A 23,428-nucleotide genomic window follows, 5' to 3' on the forward strand; every position below is an offset into this window, starting at 1 on the left:
CCTTAAAAAAAGTATCAAAGTGTGCTGGCAAGTTCCTAAAAAATTGGAGCATTTAATCAGGATTGTGAAATGATAAAATACTAGATAGATTCATAATAAAAAATCAAGTAAAAAAATAAAAACATGATAACGAAAGATGCTTTATTTTTCAAAACTCATCAAAGTTTGGTCTGTGCCATAATTTATAAATCTAAAAAGCTGCAAAAATGTCAATTCCTAAACGTATCATGAACTATATACAATAGCTCAAAACCAAAAAAACTACTAACAAAAAAAAATTGGTATAAATATTGATATATGTCCATTTATCTTTATGGGCTCAATTTTTGTTTTAAATCCAAAAAATTAGGGCTACAATAAAACAGTGTATTATGTCTTTATATACAAATACAATAAAAACTAGTGGTGTATGGCATTGTGCCTTAAGGCAAATGACTGGAACTTCCCGTACCGTGATGAAATATTATATATTAAGTTAATTAAATGTTTTCAAATAAATTATTTTTTCAAATACTGTAACTTATTTATGTTTACGGAAAACTAAATAAACACAACTTAATCAATCGAATTTAAAATTAAGGACATTGTCTATTATTTATAAGAATTATATAAACTGAATTGCAAAGTTAAAATTATTTATTTTAAGTTTATTACTGATTTCCATTTTTCAGTATGTTATTTCTTCAACTTTATGCATAGATCTAGGAAATCTAGTGGAATATTTGTTAATATTACCTAGATCATCATGTATGTGTCTAAAATGCCTTAGTCACTAGGGTATGATTAAATCTTAGCTCACGTGTAGCATTAAGGAACACAATACACTACTTAATTATTAACGCCCCAAATTACTTTGATAAACACAATTGCTTAAATCTCTACTGAGTCACAGGCATTATCGTAAATCTCAAAGATGAGATTAGTTTTATTTCATACAAGGTAAAATCGTACAACCGGCGTTATGCACACAAACACTCGAATAAAGTATGTTATGTTATACGAGCTAATATGTAGGGGATATCGGATCGAATGGTAATAGATTAATTGAGAACTTATCGATAAAAATTTTTGAAACAATCTTATAAATATTGTTTAAACACATATTTATGTACGTTAGAATATTTCATATTAAACTAATAGTTCTGAGCACGACCCGAATTATCTTAATTATCTTAATTCTTAATTCTGGTATACAAATATATTATTAATATAATTATGTCAAGGTGCTAGTAGCATTATATTATTATGCATGCACTCCAATGTCAAATAAAACCAATATATACAGTAAATATTTAAATAATAGTTCTAATGTTTTGATAATAAAATTAATTTATTTTTGACTTTACATTTAATAAAAATTTATTTTATTTTTGATGTTATTAAAATTATCTTAAATTAAAAAGAGTATGATGCCATATGTGTTGAAATTTGTATTGGTCCAATTCTTTATCTTTACGAATAATAACTATTTTATTTTTGATGGTATCTGAATTTTTATAAATGAAAAAGATTTTACCAGATATATTGAACATTTATATAATAGTCTTATTATTTATTGTTCACGTATAATTACCTGAAGTCATTTTTTTCAAAAAGTTTCTCTTCTAAATGCTTTTGACTTTGATAGAGAATAATATGTAAAACTTATTTTTTAATTAGAGCAATATGGCGGTTAATATGGAGGTAATATTGAGGAAGTTTGGAACTCTACTCAGAAAAAATATGTTTTTGAAGATCACATAACTAGATTCAAAATTATTTGTTTATTTTTATATTGAAGATGAGACAAAACTTAGTCTGGAAACGTGTTAAATTTAAAAATTATTTATTATATATAGCAAAAGTGAATGCAGTATTTTTTATTCATATTTTCAAGTAAAAATAGACATCAGATATCACGATATCAGATTGTCATGCGGTGATGCATTTCAGGTTTTATTTTTCACTTTTTTAAATTTTTATACTTAGTCTACTTGGTATTTTAACTTTTTTTCCTAAAATATTAATATATCAAATAGAGAAATATTTCTCGCGTTTTATGAGAAATATATATCATGTATCTTTCCTAGATAATCCCAAATTTACATCTTAAAAAAATATTTTTGCAAAATTCAAAGGAATGGGCGAAGATTCCAATTTAAAAATAGAATCTTTTGAATACAAAACATATTTTCCACCATACTATTTTATTCTAAATTTAAATATTAAAATATATATTGTGAAAACTAAATCAATCATATCACAGCAAATAACACAAATCAAACAAACAACTATCTGACTATGTTCAGTAAAACTTCCAGCTAATTTATTACTGTTACCTAGTTCTTTCTACCCCATAGGCGGGGTAAATTGGAACGGCGAGAGGGCAAACATATCCCATATCTTATTTTAATTTTAAGAGGATTTTACAGAATAATAGCTACATTATTCCACCAATGCAAAATATAAGTTTGAAATGTGCATTTTTACAGAGATAATACTGTAAATAACCTTGATGTGGTATTTTCAGAAATAAGTATCAGCAGAATTGGAAGAACTATTTATTTAATTTATTTCTTTTTAAATTGCTTTTTTATTTCACTTTTTTATTTGCTATTTTTCATTTTTTTAACTTTTCCAGGATAAAGGTTTAGTCGGTTTTACCTTTTTACGGCAACCAAGTTGTTATAAAGACTATATAAAAAAAACTGTTGAATTTAACTTAAAATTAATAATACAGTTTATAAAACAATTAAATTACGTATACCTAAAAGTTATATTAAGGTCTCATAGACTAAACAACAGTGCTCACAACCAACTAAAGAAAAAACTAAAAAAAAACTAACAACTAAAGAAAATACTTTTGTTATAGATATTCAAACATTGCCGTTTGACATCTGATAGCAACGTCGTAAGAATCAAGGTGATGGCTGGTTCTACATTTATTCCTTCTACTTTCAAATATTGTTGCCAAAAAATGCTTAATTTTATTAGTTTTTGAGTTAAGCCTCACTCTACCCTACAACGCTTTTTTTATCATATTTTGATCAGTACATTAATTACATTTCAATTGATCAATTTTCCATAAATAAATCCATAAAAATATTATTTTGGAAAAAGCTATTACAGAAAATTCGTTTTTAAACTTAGTTGTGCATTTTGTCTTATTTATTTGTTTGATCACTTATGTACTACATAAAATAGAAAATGAATTGTTAAAATAATTAAATAAGAATCAAAATTTATCTAAGAAATATATCCAATGATGATGTTCTGATCTTTACAGTGTTAAAAGTGATGAGAAAAATAACCGACACTTCCTAATGTTGTTATGCACAATTAAGTAATTCGTCGTGTTGAATCGGTGTCAGTGTTCTATTTCGATTTCTGAATGCTAGGTTTCGTTTCCCCACAGGTGTGAATGTGGGTCAACTGTCCCCCGGTCTCCCCTAAGCTCCTTGCCGGATTAAGATCGCGCGTACTTTTCGGGGGTGCCGCTTTCGCTGATATTCGAGATAATGGGGAGTTGAAAAATAAAGCAAAATCAATAGTTAGACTTTATACGCTTTGCGTGAACGTATAGAAAGAAAACGACGTTTACATTACATTATATTATATTTGCATAAAATCATAATGAATAAAGAACGATACCTATAAATAAATTTGTACCTGACTAAATCTATTTTTTGTTTACGTATAAATATATGTACGACTCGTGCGGGACATTTGCATATGAAATTCTCAAGTTGAATATATGAGGTTAATAACTCTACGGGTTCAAGATTTTCAATTGATTGAATTGCCCAATGCAAAAATTTATCTGTTAATTTATTGGCACCAAATTTAATTCTCAAATATGAATATCTAATCTGTTATACATATATGTAACAATTCTGTTTGAATGTATGAAAATATAGAAATGATGCAATATATATTTTTTTAATAGGAAATAGAGCGAATGCAGATACGATAGTTAAATATTGATTGTTAGATGCTTTCAAAATTTTATCCATTACCATTATTTATAATTCTCGGGAATTAAAAATATTTTATTTATTTATTTATTTATTTAAATTTTGCTGCTAATTTAAACATAATGAATTATCGCAAAATTTTTGTTTCAATAAACCATTTTCACATTTCAAGAATTATATCATTCTTTCAATAGAAATCAGAACAAATGTAATGTTACATTGGTCATTATGTGAAATATATCTTACAAATTTTTCTATCTTACCATTAAATACAGTTCTCATGTTCTTCAAAAAATATTTTAGCTGCTAATTTACTCATAAAAATTGATGTTTTATATTTTTTTGGATAAGTTTTTTAACATTTCAATAAATATTCTCAATCTTCAATATAAAATTTTTCTTTACAGATTTTAGCTTCTAATTTAAACATAATTAGTGCACATATTGTTTTTGCTGAAATAGTCATTTTACAATTTAATCAATATTTTTAACATTATATTAAATGTTATTAAACTTAGAAAAGATGCAATATATAATTTTCCTACAAAAAATAGAGCTAATTTAATCGATCTGGTTATTAGATACTGGTCTTTATGTGCAATATTTTACAAAAAATAATCTTCATAACAGGAAGCACCAAATATAAGGTTGTCAAATATCTTCCTTCCGCCTTTTTGTATTATAAACCAAGAGCAAAAAAAGCGGAAGGGAGATATTTGACAACCTAATATAATTCTTAAGTATTGAAGAATATTAGTGTTGTAAAATAAGCTTTTTTAAATGAAAACGCATTTTTTTCTATAAAAAATAGTCGAAATGTAGTTCTTATCCTTAGATATTAATTATTATGTGCAATATACAAACATTTATTTTTCTTAGCATCAAATATATTTCTCACCTATTAAAAAATATTTAGCTGATAATTTAAACATTGAAAACAATATATTAAAAACTATTGAAAACAATATATTTCAGCTGGTAATTTGAACATCTATTAAACAATATTACAGCTGGTAATTTGAATAAAGTAATTATGTTAGTTCTATTTAAATAAGCCATTTTTAGATTTAAATCAATAACTATTCTTATATAAAGACATAGAAATGATGCAATATATTTTTATCAATGGAAAAAAGAGCAAACGTAGATCTGATATTAGCCATTATGTGCAGTATTTTTCTTGATACTTATCATAAAATGGCATTTTTTTTCTTTTAATCAATATCAATCAATAGCATTCAATATTAACACGTTGACGGACAATTGCGGCTATAGCCGTCAAAGTGAAGTTCACAATGTGGCATGACTGCTATAGCCGTCCAAAACGAAACGGTCGTTTTTAGACACTACGGCTATAGCAGCACAAATGTGCACTTACTGGCGTATACGTAGAAGCATAGTGTCGTGTTTTGAAAACATCTTTTTAGGTTGAAGTTCATATATTATTTCACCTGTTATACGAGTTGCAGATTCAGTATGCACGTGGTTGTGAAGGGAGTAGTGCGATCGTGTTTTCTATTGAATTTATAGTTCTTATTGATACGTTTAACGATATTTATTATTATTTATATAACTATACTGGTATGTATTTGTTTATTATTCATCTTTCATCTACTGGATGTAGCAGTATGGAATTCTTTCTACATCTTTAAAGAAAAGACAGGTTCTCAAATGAAGTATATAGAGTACAGGGAAGCAATCATACGATCTCTAACTGGTATAGATAATGAACGGGATGGAAGAACTTTGGTTCAATTTAAACGTGCACAAATCCAAACCAATGAAATCAACAACAATGGAACACAACATTTTCCTGAGAAAATTTTACCTCCTGAAAATTATCAGCGAAAAACATATTTTCAGCGTTGTAAACAATGTTATAAACAGGGAATAAGGAGGGAAACATCATATTGCTGCAAGAATTGCATGTCAAAACCTGCACTGTGTCCTGCACCATGCTTTGAAACATGGCATACTGAAAATAATGTATAATAATTATAAAATTATAATAATTTTTTTTGTCATTTATTTATTTTTGTTTGATTAAGAACTAACATTTCGTGTAAAACTCCCAAAAATACTTTGTTGCATACAAAAATTGCTTGTTTGAACCATTAAACCTGTCATTTACGTTTTTAAATTTTTGCTGTTATAGCCGCAATCTAATTAAAGGTACTAAATTAATCAAAATTAAGTTTATTTAAGCAGAAAGAGTAAAACTATACTTCTAACATTCTAAAAATCACAAAAACATATAGTGTCAATTTTCGAACTTCGCTTGTTCCTACTGTCCGTCAACGTGTTAAGAAAAAAGAAATCATTTCGAATGAATGTAAATGTAATTTTTCTTATAATTCATACCCGCAATATTTTTTTTTAAAGAGCATTAATACATAAAATTTGGTTTAGAATATAAGAGAACAAAAGGGTAGTAATGCTTTATGTAATTATATGATGAATGTTACTTTAGATGCATAAAATATTATCATAAGTATGAACTAGTCAGGGTTTTTTCGTAATAACTTCGCCTAGCAACCTTTAATTTCGGGTTCGATATCGACCTCGGCCATCTTCACATCAGACTACAATTATCACATATAGAAGTTTTATTCGCCCTTCAAAAAAAAAAATCAATTTAATGGAATTTGTTTATTTGTTTATTATATTTTATCTTTATGCTTCCTTTCTATTGAATGATACATTATATTTATTTAAGTAAATTTGTTATATATTACTGAAAATTTTAATTTTTTTTATTGTTATATCTTAGGCGCAAATATTTTTTTTATCTTCGGGGCAAATATTATCAACCATTATAACAGGTCATAACTTACTAAAACTATTAGAACTTTGTAAGCACGTGTTTACTTTGCAATTATGTATTTGCACGAATATCCTTCGTTTATATTATTTGCGTATTCGAAATTTTGATTCAAGAAGTTCTAACTGCATAAACTCGCTTTCAGAAGTAAATATCTTATGCTTGCTCTATTATAACATAAATTCTGTCTTTCACACTTCGTTTTGCACAAAATCTACGTAAAGTACTATTTTGTGTTACATGTCCCAATTTCATACAGAAGCTTTGTAAGTCGTGAAATATCGTGATTCTGTTACATATGATTACATCTCAGAATTTGGAATGAGCCCACCCAGAGGAGCAAATGCAAAATCGCTGCTTCCTTATGTGTACTTAAAATATGCATTTGGTTTTGCAATATTATACCTTCATACTTTTGTAGTCAGAGAGTTGAAATAGAAGAAATAACTCATGATTATTATTAATATTAACATAATGTATTAAAATAAGCTTAAGGTTTTACACCTGAAACATGAATATATTTGAGCGTCACATACTTGTTTTATTTGAATAGAACTGAATTGGAAAATGTCGTACAATATATTGGATTATAAATATAAAGTAATCCAAACCGATTTCAACTTGCACAAAAAAATATTTTGTATTAACGAATACAAAATTCAGTTTTTCTATTGTTTACAAAAGTTATACCATGAGCCGCGACTCTAATGAATTAATCTTCAGGGTGTCTCCTATATCAATACATTTATTAGAGTTAATTTCTTCATATTATTACAGAATAACTATTTATATGAATTTTTGTTAAATAATCTACTATCACAATCTAATTGATGGGCCGATTCTGCCGCACAACAGACCGATGTTATGGCAAGGCCATGCTACGCTCCAACTTGCATACATTATACTGTTGAATTATACTAAATACTGTCAAAATGTCATGTATTTGCTGTGCATTCAGGCGTTTTACACATAAATTGCAAAGTCACTTGTATGTTATGAAGCTGGGTCAGAAAGACCCTGTTATCTAAAATCGTTTTTTTGACATTTGTGCAGTTTTTAGGTTAGGTTTTCTATCTCACAGCCTGACTGCACAGCACCACATGGCTTTTGTCAATATTTAGAATGGAAAGTTCTTCATAACATAGCCGTGCTATAATATTGGTTTGTTGTGCGACAGAATCGGTCCATGAAAATGTATGGAAATGATCAAATTTGGAATAAAGAATGCATATTACAAACTTTTCAATTTGCACCAAAGAATATTTTTTACTCTTGAATACTTTTATATGAAGAATATGAGAAAAGTGGTGACAAAATTACTTACTTTGTAACGATTCTGCTATGAATATGCAATGCTAATATATTATTCTTGCGTATGTTATTTCTTACTTATGTGTCAATTAATAATAAACTTTATTTATTTATATAATTTCACAAAAAACTATTTATACGTATTGTTGTTGCTTTTAAAATACCTTAAATCTAAAATAAACGGAAGAAACATGACAAAAAAATGAAACAAGAAACACGGATGATAAGTGTAAAATTTTCAAAAATTAATTTTATTTATTTGTAAGATTTGTAAATATAACACAATTTCCATTAGTTTCTCAAATCAATTAGTCCGCATCAGTGTAATAATATTTGTCTATTCATAGTGTAATAGTATTTGTTAATTAGTCAATTTCTGACTAATTAACACCCGAGTCATAGTTCATATATTGGCTTAACTTTTATTTTTTCTGGTTTCTATATAAAAGTTTCCATCAAGTTTTGACTTACATATTCTGAATCGACTACCAGAGCTCGTACTAAATATATACACGTACCTCATTTCGCACCTTCATGGCGATAAGTAGGCGAACACGTCATACGGCGATGCAAAAATAATGTTACCGAATTATTTATACTTGAGTATTGCAAGCTTGTGAATTCTTGTTGAAAAATATACATACTGCTACATTAGGAGCAAGTTTTTTTCTATATCTATAAATGTAGCGCAAATCATGTATCAGTTCAAATAATTGATAATAGGTCTAATTTTAATTAATAATAATTAAGACGTTTGTTTGTTATAATCGGAGTTCTAACTAACCACATGCTGCTGTTCCCTGGGAAGATGAGTTTCCTAAGAAACGATGTGTTCAAGTTTTTTAACCACACATTTGTTTATATTGACCCCATATTTGTTATCGTAATCATCGAGTATGAATTTATAATTTATTAGCACAACTTGAAAATAAAACTAAGAAGAATAGTGTTAGGAAGCTACAATATTATTATATGAGAAAGATTGTCCGAAAGTAAATCTTTAACTTCGAAATTATTTCTAATCCAGTAAAACTTAACTAGCTTGTAAATATGCTAATGAAACATATGTCTTAAAAATCAGCTTTCTACAAAAATATTGTACAGGTTAATTGTTTATTGGAAAGCCTTTACTATGAGTGTGCCTAAAAAAATAAGTATAACACCTAGTGGTGTATGACATCGTGCCTTAGGGCAAATTGCTGGAACTTCCCGTACCGTTAAGAAATATTCGAAGAATATTGAATGTTTTCAAATATATTTTTTAAGTGATGTTTCAATTGAATAAATGAGCTTTAGAACTTTAGCTAGAATTAAAATTAAAATTAAAATATGTGAAAATTAATACAGGAAGTTTAAATTATGTAATTATCATTTTCTAGTTTTTTTTATTTAATTTTAATATTTAATAGATAATTGGTATGAAAACCTTTTAAAATTAAATTTACATTAGTAACGATTAGAGCAGCAATTCAAATTTGAAATATAATTTGTATATATATATATATATATATATATATATATATCACATGAATATTTATCCATCCATGTGAGGATAATCTGAATAACCACCCAAAGGTACTTAAAAACTCATCTTTAAGTCTTTAAGCATTATTAATACCGGTGCTTGCTTTTTCTGCGATTCCTTCACCAAAATGCAATTACGATTCCATTTATGAGAAATAAACGTTATTGCTAATTTCTAATCAAATCCCTTGAACGACAACTCAAAGAAAACGTGCACATCAAACGCAAAATCCCCAGTTGTTTTTTTTTTCTTTTAAACCTCGTTAAATATTCACGTATATTTCATAAATACTCTCTTCATGAAACCAGGTCATAAATTCGCAAGGATGGTAAGGAATTAGATGTATGGTTTTAAGGAGACAGTATAGATTTTATGTTATAAAATGAGTTTATAATTTTTCAATAACATAAAGGCATACATATTTTAGTGTATGTAGTAATTATATTGTTATCTCTTAACAAATTTTATTTAATTCATATGAGAATAAATAATGCAGCTTTCTCCAATTTTACTCAAAAAAATAAATAAATGAATAAAGATAAACTTTTCTTTCTAAACGAATAGTTTTATTGGCTTATTTAACTATTTTTTATTTATGTCATGAAAATCTTTTTTTTAATTTTTTTTATTTGTATTGACGTAATGTTTTTGATGTATCAGATATACAATTCACAATTAACAAAACAACCAATGTATAAAATACAAATGAAGGAATGCTAAAATAATTATATATGTGATTAAAAGCATCTATATATACTAGGTGTTAATCTTGGAGAAACACACTAAACAAATAAACAAGAAAAACTTACATTTCAAAGCAAAAATTATATTAATTATATATAATTTTAGGTTATGGAATTTAGAACGAATTTAGGGTTTCAAATGTAGGGTGTTACAGCAATTGAAGATAATCTAAAATGGAAATTTTCTCTTACCTATATGTTTCAAAGGTTTCTGAATATTTTCTCTTAACTTAGAAACAATGGATGCGTGTGTGTATGTTGTATGTATGTATATATGTACGGATACAAATTTTCGTCCACGATTTTGAAAGCACGAATCAATCGATTCTAATGATTCAAAAAACATTCGATTCTTATTGAAACATGTTTGTTAGTTTTTGGCAAAGGCAGGTCCAGTCGTTTCAAAAGCACGGATTGTGAAAAATGGTAATGAAGTTATTGAGAGAGTGGAGCGCCCGATTTGAATGATTCAAAAAACATTTCACTTTCGTGGACGGAATGAAAAATTGATCAAATTTTTGGGAAGGCAGGTTTTAGCGGTTTCAAAAATAATAATAAAACATAATCAAATAAATTAGAAGAAGAAGCACATTAAATTATCACATATTTTTGTAATCAAATTTCAGAGATTTCAGAGATTTTTTTTTTTAGCTCCGTATCTTCTAAACGGCTAAACCTGCCTTTGCCAAAAACTAATCACCACTTCTCCCCATCATTACGAATTAAATGTTTTCATTCAATTGAATCATTCAAATCGGATGCTCCTTTCTCTCAAACTCTCGATTTCTATTTTCTGCTCTCTTTGCCCCGTATCTCCGTAACAGCTGGACCTGCCTTTGCCAAAAACTAGTCAGGACATCTCTCTATCAATAGAAATCGAATGTTTTTTGAACCATTCTAAACGTGAACGAAAAAATGCGGACACAAAACACACACACATCCATTTCTTTTGAGGTATGCCAAAATATTCAGACACCTCCAAAACGTGAAGATATACAAAAAATTTTATTTTCGATTTTTGGCTCATTGCTATAACTACCCTACGGGAAGTTAAAAACTAGATTTTTGTCAAGTTTTTCAAAAAAAAAAAAAAAAATCTCAAATATTTTCAAAATGTTAAAGAATGGTAAGAATATACAAAATTAAAAATAGAAAAGGTAAGAAAAGAAAAATTTGAAATTATTCATTTTTTTCCAAATTTTCAAAAAAATTTAGAAATTTTAAATTGGAGTTCGGGAAGCTTCAGCAATTTGCCTTAAGCCCATGCCATGCACCACTAGTTAAAATAAATATTTCAATAAACAATATTTTCTAAAATTAATCCCAAACGCATCATCATCATCTATTACCCGATGCGTTTTAGTATCGAATGCATTTTCAAAATGACCATCTGGTCCCATATTTCATCTTCCCGCCTCGTCTTCCGTCGTGGGAGATATTATAATCGTGATGCAGCGTTTTCATCTAGGCTGCCAGCCATTCTATTCTATGCGGAGTTGTGTTCAAAATCATAGCAATATCGGACAGTGTTTCACCCTTGTCAAAGCCGCCGGATTACACCGCTGGATGTTGGCTAATGCACACAAGCCACTGATGCATGAAGCTTTCAGTCAAATTCATCAACTCGCTCTCAAACGCGCAAGCGAATACGTAACACTGGATTTACAGGATGAATGATAGATATATGGAGCGGACCATTTAATGGCTATTTTGATATATCGATTTATGGACGTATCATATTTTGAGGATACAGGGCTTTGGTATTGGTGGAGTCGTGAGAGATCAATGTGTAAAGGTCACAGGAATAAGATAGTTGATTGTTTGAGTCCTAATAGTTTTTTTTTACTTAATGGTGGATATCTGTATCATAACGCAGTAACTGGAGCATGCACATCAAATGAAGCGCAAACATGTAGATAAAAAATTTGGCAGCAGTCTTGATATTTAAAAAAATAGCCGAAACCATATACATGAACATGTTATTAATTTCCAATAGTTTCAATATGGATTTAAGGATTACAGCTATAGGTATTTGTAAGTGAATCGTGCAGAAAATAATTCAAAAGGCACAATCCAAGATACTAAGGTCTGTCTTAAATTGTTCATGTGAATGATGGACATACGGTATTATTGACCTCAATGAGAAGTCGACTAAAAAGAAGCATGAAATACTACAAGAAAATTAGAAATTATTTCAATCTTACCATAGAACTGAACTATACTACTGAACAGAAGGTTAAACATGAAATGACCATTTGCTATACCAACTGCTACATTGTTAAAATGGCTATTACTTTACCAAAAATTCTATCAAAAAAAATTTGTTGCTAGAGAAACTCTTTCCATCATTAATTTTATACAACCTCAATCTTTTATACAGATTATATTAAATATAAAATTAAAGGATTTAAACAAATTTAAATTATTACTAAAGCTTGGCCTTGTACTTACATACAAGCAATATCTGGAAAAAAGCTTTTTCACTTACTGTGCTTTAAAAATGTATACCTTATAAAATAATTTTAATTTATAATCCATACCAGATGAACAAAAATATTATTTTAGAACTCACTGAGATAAATATTTCAACTATCTCGAAAAACCTTCAACTTAGTAGTATTTTTTTTATTATAGACTATCAGAAATACAAATTTCTATGAGCCTATGTGATCCATTGAATTGTCATCTAGAGGTCTCCTTTATTAAGGAGATTTTCCTGTAAATAATAATCTGTGTTAATAAAAGAAATAGGCTTAAATTAAGTTAGTAAGTCTTCTGGCCATTTTATTTTGAGCCTTCTGGTTGGGGCATGTTTTTTGATTAATTGCATTCCTGGATTTGGATGTTGGTCTAATTTCATGTGCTATTGGTTGCTTCTGCTCTGAACTATTTCTTTTACGGACAGTATGTTTAAATCTGTGTGAATAGTGTCATTCGATACGTACCAAGGTGCATTAACTATTGTTCTTAGAATTTTATTTGTTATGTTCTTTAGATAATTTTTACGTTGGACGTACTTGCACATCCCCATAGTTGAATACCATAGGTCCATGTAGGTATATTACTGACTTATAGATTACTAATTTATTGTTATATGACATTTTAGATTTTCTTCCTAATAGCCAGTAGAGTTCTCTAATTTTTTGCATGATTCACTTTCTCTTTTTAACTTGGTAAAATAAAATAAGGAACATATTAGAACTCAAACGATTATTAATAGAAAAAAAATACTAGGACAGGTGTTTAGATTTTGTTCAGGTTGCTTCTAAGAGCATTAAACTTTTTAATTACAGTATGTCGTTTCCAGAATGAACAAGAAATACTAAAACTATTCTCAAATATTCATGTAAAAAATTCTAGTTTTAAAAAAAATAATTTTTCTCAAACTTGCTGTTTAATGGTTCAATTCTATTGGATTATACACAAATTTCATAATCGCAAACAAGCAATTTCGTGCACATGTCCTCGCTGTCTTCCTAGAGACATGAATTTTCCGACATTTTCCCAGTCGCTAGGAAAATGTAGCTAGTCACGAGAGTAATCACAGCAGACAGAATTGCACGTCACAATGCCGTGCCTCTTCATTTTAAGATAACGCGTCCTTGCATGCAGCACACCTCGCCATAGTAAGGCAGTTAATCGAAATTTGGAAAGAGTAATTTTGAATAAATTTCAAAAGACAAAAGTGGCGAGTACAAATTTATCAAATCTATGTTGATTTTTTTTTCATTATTATAACATTTCTATTATACAAGTGCTTCCCCGTGGCACTGCGATATGAGATTTGATCAACGCTAGGTTTAATGTTAGATATCCGCCTGGGACATCTTGTTATCAAGTAGTAGTGATATTAGTATTTACTTAAAAATATAGATCTAAAATATGTTTTCAAGTTAAAATAGCCCTTCCCCAGCATAACTGCATCAAACCAACTATACAGCATTAATATTATAAAAATTATAGTAATAAAAAGCCACGTAGTTCAAAAATATCAACATAACAGTTTATTCCACTTTTAAGTTCTGAAAAATGTTATGATAATTGTTATAATAGAGCAAAGATTCTAATATACATTAGTTATTTATGTTGGCATTTGATGTCGTTTTTAAAAAATATTGATCAACAATCAATATTTTTATTTAAGTAAATGGCTTTTTTGCACGTTTTACATGCATAGTTCTGGACAACTTCTAGATTTTAGATCAAATTATAAACTTTTGTCAACAATTTTTTCAAGGAATAACTTTCTCATTATAGTCTACAAAAAGGTGAAAATTTTAATCATAATATATAAAGAATTTTTCAGGACCAAAAACGTTTGTTATACGAGTAAAAGCATTATGGGGGATAAGAAAAATATGTTTCAAACTGTAGGATTCGGCGTAAAGTGGCGTATTAAACGAGAAATTTTATTAAGCATAATCATCTTAACAGGATTTTATTGTATGTTAAAAATATATATTTTACACTATAGTATCAATCTTACAAGTTCTTAACAAAAATCTTATCACAATTTGATAATTGGAATAATATTATATTTTATATACCGGTTTATTCTATATTTCTTTATTTTTAAGGTTACAAGTAACAAAGTTACAGTAATAGCAAAAAAAAAAAAATAGAACGAAACTTTTTGCATATCTTAACGATTTAAGGTCGTCTAGCTATATTGGCATATTTTGGAAAAAAATGAAATGTGTGCATGCGGTTGTGTATATGTAGTATGTATATGTATGTATGTATGTATGTTTGAGTGCACCTTTTTGTCCACGATTTTGAGAGCATGGAAAAAGCATTCGATTTCTATTAATGGAGAGACTTGCTAATTAGTTTTTGTCAAAGGCCAGGCCAACCTTTTCAAAGATACGGTGCAAAAAGTGCAAAAAATGACGATTCAGTTTTTGAGAGAATGGAGCATTTGATTTGAATGATTCAAAAAACATTTCACTTCTATTAACGGAATTAAGAATCGATTGAATTTTTGGGTAGACAGATTCAGTGACAATCAAAATTTCAAAACCTATTAAAATAAGTTTTTTCAAAAATTTCAATTTTTTTTTAGAGATTTAAAAAAATTCAAATTACGGTACGGTAAGTTGAAACAAGCTTCCTTGAGGCACGATGCCATGCTCAACTAATTATCAATCGGCTATATACAATTAACCCTTTCCACTCGCGAATTCCGAGATTTATATGCATTTTGTCGCCGCAGCGGCAGCATCCGAGTGGAAAGGGTTACTTATATGTTAGCATAATATAATGTAACATAATAATGTAAACCTATGTTACTTATGTTTACGTGTCTGCATACACATGCAAACATACATACGAGCACCTATACAAACACACGTACACAACCGTACATGCACCTACATGTAAACTCAAACAAACTAGTAACGCTAAAAAATTCTAATTTGTGTTTTTTTAAGCAATATTCAATGAATATATTTTGTTAGAAATTGAAAAAATGTATTTATATTCTATACATTCTCTATTACGATTTAGCGACTAGCGCCCTCACTAACTATCTCTCACACGGCTTTCCTAAATGAGCGTCGGCCGATTCATAGTCCGTAAGGGACTATTATAACATGCGATAGACACATCGTAAAAGGTCTTTAGGATGACTGGACGGTACACACGATGCTTCCTAAAGGCTTTTCTACTGAACTTGAACAAACAAACGGCTTATGACTATATGAAATATTGAACCTACAACATGCTACAAGATATTTCGCACTCGGCCATAATTTTGGACGAATATATCTCAATTAATAATGGACACGTGCGTACACTTTTTGGAAACAAATCGTATCTTTGTGTTTTTAATAACGGAACGTATAACATTATTTTTTGAAGATATTACAACAAGGATCTCAACTAATTTGTTTACTTTAATTATATAATTTGCACTAATGATATAAAAATCATTAGTGTAGCTATTGCACCGATATCGGGCTGCAATATTTGTTTCTGATCTATTTCTGTTCTAGAAAAGGTTGCAGTTCTTAGGTTTCATATGTATTCGTTTAGGTTTCCAATTTTAAATGTATTGAATATTTTATAATTTGTGATCCTGATAAAATGCGTGAACTTTTTATGAATCTTACCTACACACTATAGTTTATTTTTCTTTTTTTTTAAACGAGGGTCTTTCAAGGTCCATCTTTTCCGAAATTTTAAATTGGTAGTTTAACAAATAGTTTTAAAACTAGAAAAATGGGGTATTTGTATCATTATTTTTGACTGTGGTTCTAGAAATGTTATTTACGGTTACGGATCCAAAGTTTAAATAACCACAGTTTTACCAAAGCTTTAGGTTGCACTCAAAAGCTCAAAATAATCAAACTACATGATGTATTTTTTTTCCTAATGTTTTTTATGATAGTTGCTAACAATACTATCACCGTGTTTCGGTTTGACGTTGAGTCCTGGGACACACTGGTGAATTTGCTCTTTGTATTTGTTTAGTGAGAAGCTGAAGATCACTATTGTATATTCTTTAGTATATTGTATTTCTTTTAGTTTCATTAAACTTATAATATCTTAAATAAAGAAAACTAATAAAATAGGACCTTATTGAGAATATTCAAGTACGCAAAACAAAAAAAAATATAGTTCTTATTTTTTTCTAATTTTTGGTTATCTTAGGCTCTTACTATATCTATTAGTAATGCTTTAAAATAATTGTTAATAAAGTATTGAAAAATTTATTTTTGGTATTCGAAAACTTAAATCCTTTTTAGCAAAGCCTGCGTTGAAGAAGGTAAAGGTTTGAAGGTAAAAGTTTTAAGTTTAGATGAACTTTAAGAGATTCATTTAAGAGCCGTTCCATTACCTAAAGTTTTAGAACTCTATCTTTAATTGCTTAACACGTTCAGGAACGTAAATACTATATCGTTCATTTCCATTGTGATGCAGAATGAGATGAATGCAATAGCATTTAAATTTTAAAATCACTTATTTTGTATTTATTATATACAACCTTACATTTTTTTAACTATAATACTTGTCAAGGTAATAACTAAGTCATTTTTATGTATATTTGTATTATCTTATCTTTTCCAGTAGTTACTAATTAGGTGGATAAGAAAATTGCATGAAATAAAAGCGTGATACTTGACGTGGATGCTATAGCAGTCATTGTATACACGGTGTTTAAACAAATTTTGGATATAGCAACCAATTTAAAAATAAAATTACTATTATTTTTTGTACTTGCTGAAACTTCTATTGTTGAACATAATAATAAATATAATGATATGACAGACAAAATGTATATAAATAGGAAAAATATAAATATTAACTATAGAAATCCAAATATTTTTTAAACCACAAAATGAGTTCATTAGCTGATACAAAGTAGTAGAGGAAATACGGACAAAATGGTATATATGGACACAATGACACATTGGCTAGTTCTGGTAACGTTTCTTATTATAAAGAATTTTATAATCTTTATAAAATATCGGATAATACAATGTACACAAACCAATAGTTCATTTTTAACCGCCAAATGGAATTGTTTTTTACTTATTTTTATTGGATCTCCGGACTTAAATCGGACCTTTCGTTTCTCAAAAACTAGAATACCATTTTTGGCATTTTTGCCTCGTATTTCCTAAAAGGCTAGACCTGCCTTTGCCAAAAACTAATCACAATCCTGTCAGATGTTGAGCGTCATTGTCACACTATTGTTGCAGTAATTAGTTCGAACGTGTATCGCATCTTCAAAAGTTTATTTGGATGGTGGTTTTCTCATTTTTTTAGAAACTTATTTAGAAACTTATTTATTGTCGTTCGTAATTATTTCTGTTAAAATCATTGAGCTTATTATGCCATTGAGTACTGGCGACTTTGATTCATTTTATTACAATAATCAGGTGAAATATTAATTATTCATTTTTGTACAATTTTGGACAAAACAACATAGTTATACAACGGACAAAAGACGTAGTACTTTTATGCAAGCATTGCAGAACCAAGAAAAAAAAATTAAAACTTATTAAAGGTAATTGGCTTCTAACTTTTATTCTATGTATGCTAAAATATTTGCTAAAAACAGACCAAAAGATCCACCGGTGAAAAGAAGAGTCTTGCATATATTGCAAAAATCTTTTCTTTTTGTTCTGAGCCCAATAAAGATTTGTTAAGATGTATAACTTACACCCTTTGGGTTTATGCTTCATGTGCTAATGTCCCAAGGAGGATGAAATGATTTATTTGTGAATTGCTTTCTTAAAAACTGGGATCTCAGTATGTTCTTAGCTTGTATGGCATACTGTCCGTACTATATGGATAAAATGGTTTTTGTAATATTTTGCATTTTTCCTTAATAAATATGTTATCATAGTTCCTACTGAATTAAAATAGTACCTTACTAGTAGTCAATGAATCAAAGATGATTAAACACGATTGAAACTGGTTATAATATCATTAAAAAACACCATGTCATTTTGTCCGTATTTTCCCTAGATTAAATCAATATCAGATTTATATTTTGTCGATTGTCAATAATTGTCCTTATTTATTTCTAAGTTCAGCATTGTCCTTTACCCTAAAATCAATTCCGCTGTCCTCGTAACTCTCGCGCGCCGTGGAAGTAATTTAAAATTTTCGAAAATCGAATTCTTGTCTATAATTGATTCGTCGATGTTGCGACTAAGTTGAAGCCTTGATGAAATTCTTACAAGTTATCGATTTGACCTTTAATCTACGACAGAGGATGCTAGGCTCGCAACATGACAATGAATTTCTCGAACCAGCTACCCACTGTCTACGTCATGTAACGGCTACACCCTCAATGGCGTGCACCCATATATTATGTATTACCTGAATTGCCTTTTATAATGACACAAAAGAAACATGTAATAATAAAGGACCACGTTCTAGAAAAATGATAGTGCTCGTTTTAATCAATTTGTGTTACCGGGTTAATTCATATTCTATAGGAGGAAAAAGGTGAAGGACAGAATATGTCATTCACAGCTTTTGGTAATTTGGTTAGAATTTTAAGTTTTTGTTTAGCACGTAAAATACTATTTTGAATAACCAAAATTCTAATCTAACTAGTTGGTATTGGTATTTTGCCTTGAGGCAAGTTACATGAACTTCCCGACATGTGTAAATAATCGACTTAATCAATAAAAAATAAATTAATTTATGAGTGATTAAAAGTATTCTGAGTGGATTTATTAAACATAATTGAAAACGAACGAACACGTTAACTCGGAGTATTTTCTAAAAGCAAATTTTCAAAAATCTATATTTTTTATAATTGAATCAGTTTTCGTATGAAATCGTCTAATTTTAATTTTAACAAACGTGAAAAAAACTACTCATTTTCTCAAATTTGATGATTTTTTTAAATTAAACCAATTGTCATAAAGCTGTAATGTTTTAGTAAGTTTTATAAGACCATGATATACATCGCTAAATAAGTTACATAAAAATCGGCTTAATTTTTTTTTCAACAGTTAATTACAAGAAAACGGCTCGGTAGATTTTCACTTAAAACCAATCAGTATCATTCCCAACTAATATCTTTCGAATAGTTTTTAATTTTTTAAAATCGATCCGGTAGTCTGAGCTTAAATGTGGACGAAAAGTTTAACACTTTTTCAAATTACAAAGAAATGGTTTGGCAGATCGTCGCACAAAATTGATAAACAATAATCCTCATTGAGATACATCAAATGGCTTTTAAATTTCTGAAATCGGTTCAGGCGTTTTTGAGAAAACGTCGTTCAAAGGTCTAATTTTGACAAATGCCAAAAAAACAATACCAATTTTTGCAAACTTTGACGAATTTTTAAAGTTAAACGAGTTGTCGTAGGGCTGTAATATTTTAGTATGATCTATAAGACTATGGTATCTACCGTCAAAAAAATAATTTCGAAAATTGTGGAAAAATTTTTTTTAACACTTTATTACAAGATAACGGCTGGGCCGATCTTTACTAAAAACTAATCAGCACGACTCCCAACCAATATCTTTCGAACGCGATTTAAAATTTCGAAATCGATTCAGATTTGCGATCTAAAACATGGACGATTTTTTTTTTTACTTTTTTGCTATTTATAAAGAAGCGGTTTGGCCGATCGTACAAACAATAGTTCTCATCTAGATACATCGAATGGCTTTTAAATTTTTGAAATCGGCCCACCCGTTTTTGAGAAAACGTCGATCTACGGCAAAAAATCTGTTCACGTACACACACACACATACTTTTTCCAAATTTGGTCTCATTCGATTCAGAATGGCTTGAAACGTGGAGAAAACATAAAATTAGCGAATCGAATTGATGAGAACGTAAACTTCTCCTTCGGGAAGTTAATAACTTGTTCGTCCCTAATTTTAATCTCGTGTGTAATTTTGCTTAGTCTGTAAAATACGTTATACCAACTTATCAAAATTGTCGGAATCAAGATTTAAAGGCGCCCTTTTTGTGGAACTACCCATCTATTCCTTCTTAATTATGTATACCATGTTATTAAAAACATTCTACTGTCACATGTTATTAAAAACATTCTACTATTATAAAAATCAATACACGTGTTTAATTTTAATCTTGTGTCTTAATATCACTTTGTTTGTAAAACACATTATTCTCATCAAAATTATCTTACTCATAATAAAAGTCTTCCATATGGAGCCGTCAATCAGTTTCCTTTTAATTATATGTACCACGATATTAAGAACTACTATACTATTATATATATAGTAGATTTTATGTTATATATCACTACTACAAAAATCAATACTTTAATAACTTGCTCAACCTTAATTTTAATCTCGTGTCCTAATATCGCTTACTCCGCAAAATACGTAATACTTATCAAAATTATCCTGATCATAAATTAAAAGAAGCCCCCTTGATGGCTTTGCTCCGTGTTGCAGCAGTTGATCGCAGCATCCGACCGGAATGTTAATATTCTCGGTTGCCTTGATGACTCTAGTTCATCCAGCCCCACTGATCACCATATATGCATATCAGTTGCACCCCCCATTCGAGGAGCCCTATAACGGTGTGTAACTGTTTGTGTGCGCATATTAATGATACATTGTTAAGGTGCCTCCGAATTTCGGGAATATTTGTCATTAAAGCAATAGGCATCGAACCGAATTTGGAATTGTTTGCAATTGAGTTAACATATTATTCAACTCTAGTCCTTGCCGAGATAATTCACTTTGGTTTTAGTTATACTTGCTCTTAGGTTATCAAAAATTGTATATTACATGTAATTGATAAAATTGAAATATTACCTGCCTAATATTAGGCTATTCGACCGACTTGACTAGGAGAAAACTACTTGCAACAATAATTGAAATTAGGTGCAATTGGCATTTTATCTTGCATAAACTTCTTGATATGCACATGGGTTGCTCTTGGAAGCTCATAAATTTCAAAGTACATGGGATTAATTTTTAACTTCCCGTAGGGTAAGTTATAGTAATGAGCCAAAAATCAGAAATGAAAATATTTACATAAAGAATTGCATTGCATTGAAACGTGAATATTTCGGAGGTTTCTGAACGTTTTGACAAACCTCAGAAAAAATAGATGTGTGTGTATGTATGTATGTGTGGATACAATTTTCCGAGAATACTGCTCAATCGATTTTAATGATTGTATAAGTAATAGATTACTATTGATAGGTAAATATGCTGATTAGTTTTTGGAAAAGGTCGGTATAGCCATTTCCGAGATACGAGGCAAAGTGTGCAGAAATTGGAAACTTGTTTTTTGCGAGAACCGGGCATCAGATTGGAGCGATTCAAAAAGATTTAATTCGTAACGATGAGGAGAAGTGGTGTTTTATTTTTTTCAAAGGCAGGTCTATGTGTTTTGAAGATACAGAGCTAAATGTGCAAAAACTTGCACCCGATTTTAATAATTATTTGAACAACTTTCTGCTTGTGTTCACGAAATAATTGCTTTTGAAGAAAAAATAATAATTATTTCAAAAATAATTATTTTTCCAAAAATCTTTTTTTGAATATCAAAAACAATTCGGATTTTAACCCTTTTCACTCGGGAATTCCGAGATTCGTATAAAATTTGCATTTGAGTGGAAAGGGTTAATTTTAATTCTGGCAAAAGTTCTAAAGCACACTGATATACTTTAAATAAATAATTTTAACCTTGCAATTCAGTTTATATAATTCTTATAAATATTAGAAAATATTATAGTATTTATAATAATCTATTTGAAAACATTTAATATATTTTTCGAATATTTTGTTACGGTACGGGAGGTTCCAGCAATTTGCCTTAAGGCACCGTGCCATGCACCAATAGTTCAAATTTTTTCATGATTATTACGGTCAAAACTATTACGCCATTTCGGCTTGACGTTGAGTTCTGGGACTATATATATATATATATATATATATATATATATACTAGCTGACCTAGCAAACGTAATTTTACAATGTGAGGTATTTCTTCAAAATTTCTAGAGAAGCCAAAAAATTACTAATTTATTATAAGTGTGTAAGGATTTGGCGTGTGAGTGGTATAGACAATTGGGTAATATAAAAACAATAAAACTCCGAACTATACTTTTTTAAATATACATATAAATTGCGTGTGATCGACATAATAAATAAAAAATTAATATATTAATTTAAGTATCCGAGTTTCCGTAGGACCTTATAATACTAGAAACTATTCTAGTTTAATAAATTAATTTTTTATAACTAATAAATATTATACATTATTTTAAAATAAACAAATATGTGCTTAAAACACGGTGTATATCTTAAAATGTATATTAATGTTTGAAATCTGTGCTGCGGTTTTTGAGAAAACATTTTTTCAATGAAATACAGGATTTTTTGGTGACCAATTTTAGTGTCAAATGATTCAGGTTTACTTGAAATGTAGAAATTGAACTATAAAATTAACAGAACGGATTTTCTTGTGAAAACATAAACTTCTCATTTAGGAAGTTTGATATTGTGTTTGGCATAATATATATATCACATACTATTATTAGTTCTTACAGATAAATCAATATATGACAGACATAAAACTTAACTCGCAGTAACAGATAACTAAAAGCCTTCTTTT

The sequence above is a fragment of the Ctenocephalides felis genome, unplaced genomic scaffold (assembly GCF_003426905.1).
Source record: "Ctenocephalides felis isolate EL2017-DRISC unplaced genomic scaffold, ASM342690v1 CF-g0.4_SCAFFOLD_01886, whole genome shotgun sequence".
Classification (NCBI taxonomy): Eukaryota; Metazoa; Arthropoda; class Insecta; order Siphonaptera; family Pulicidae; genus Ctenocephalides; species Ctenocephalides felis.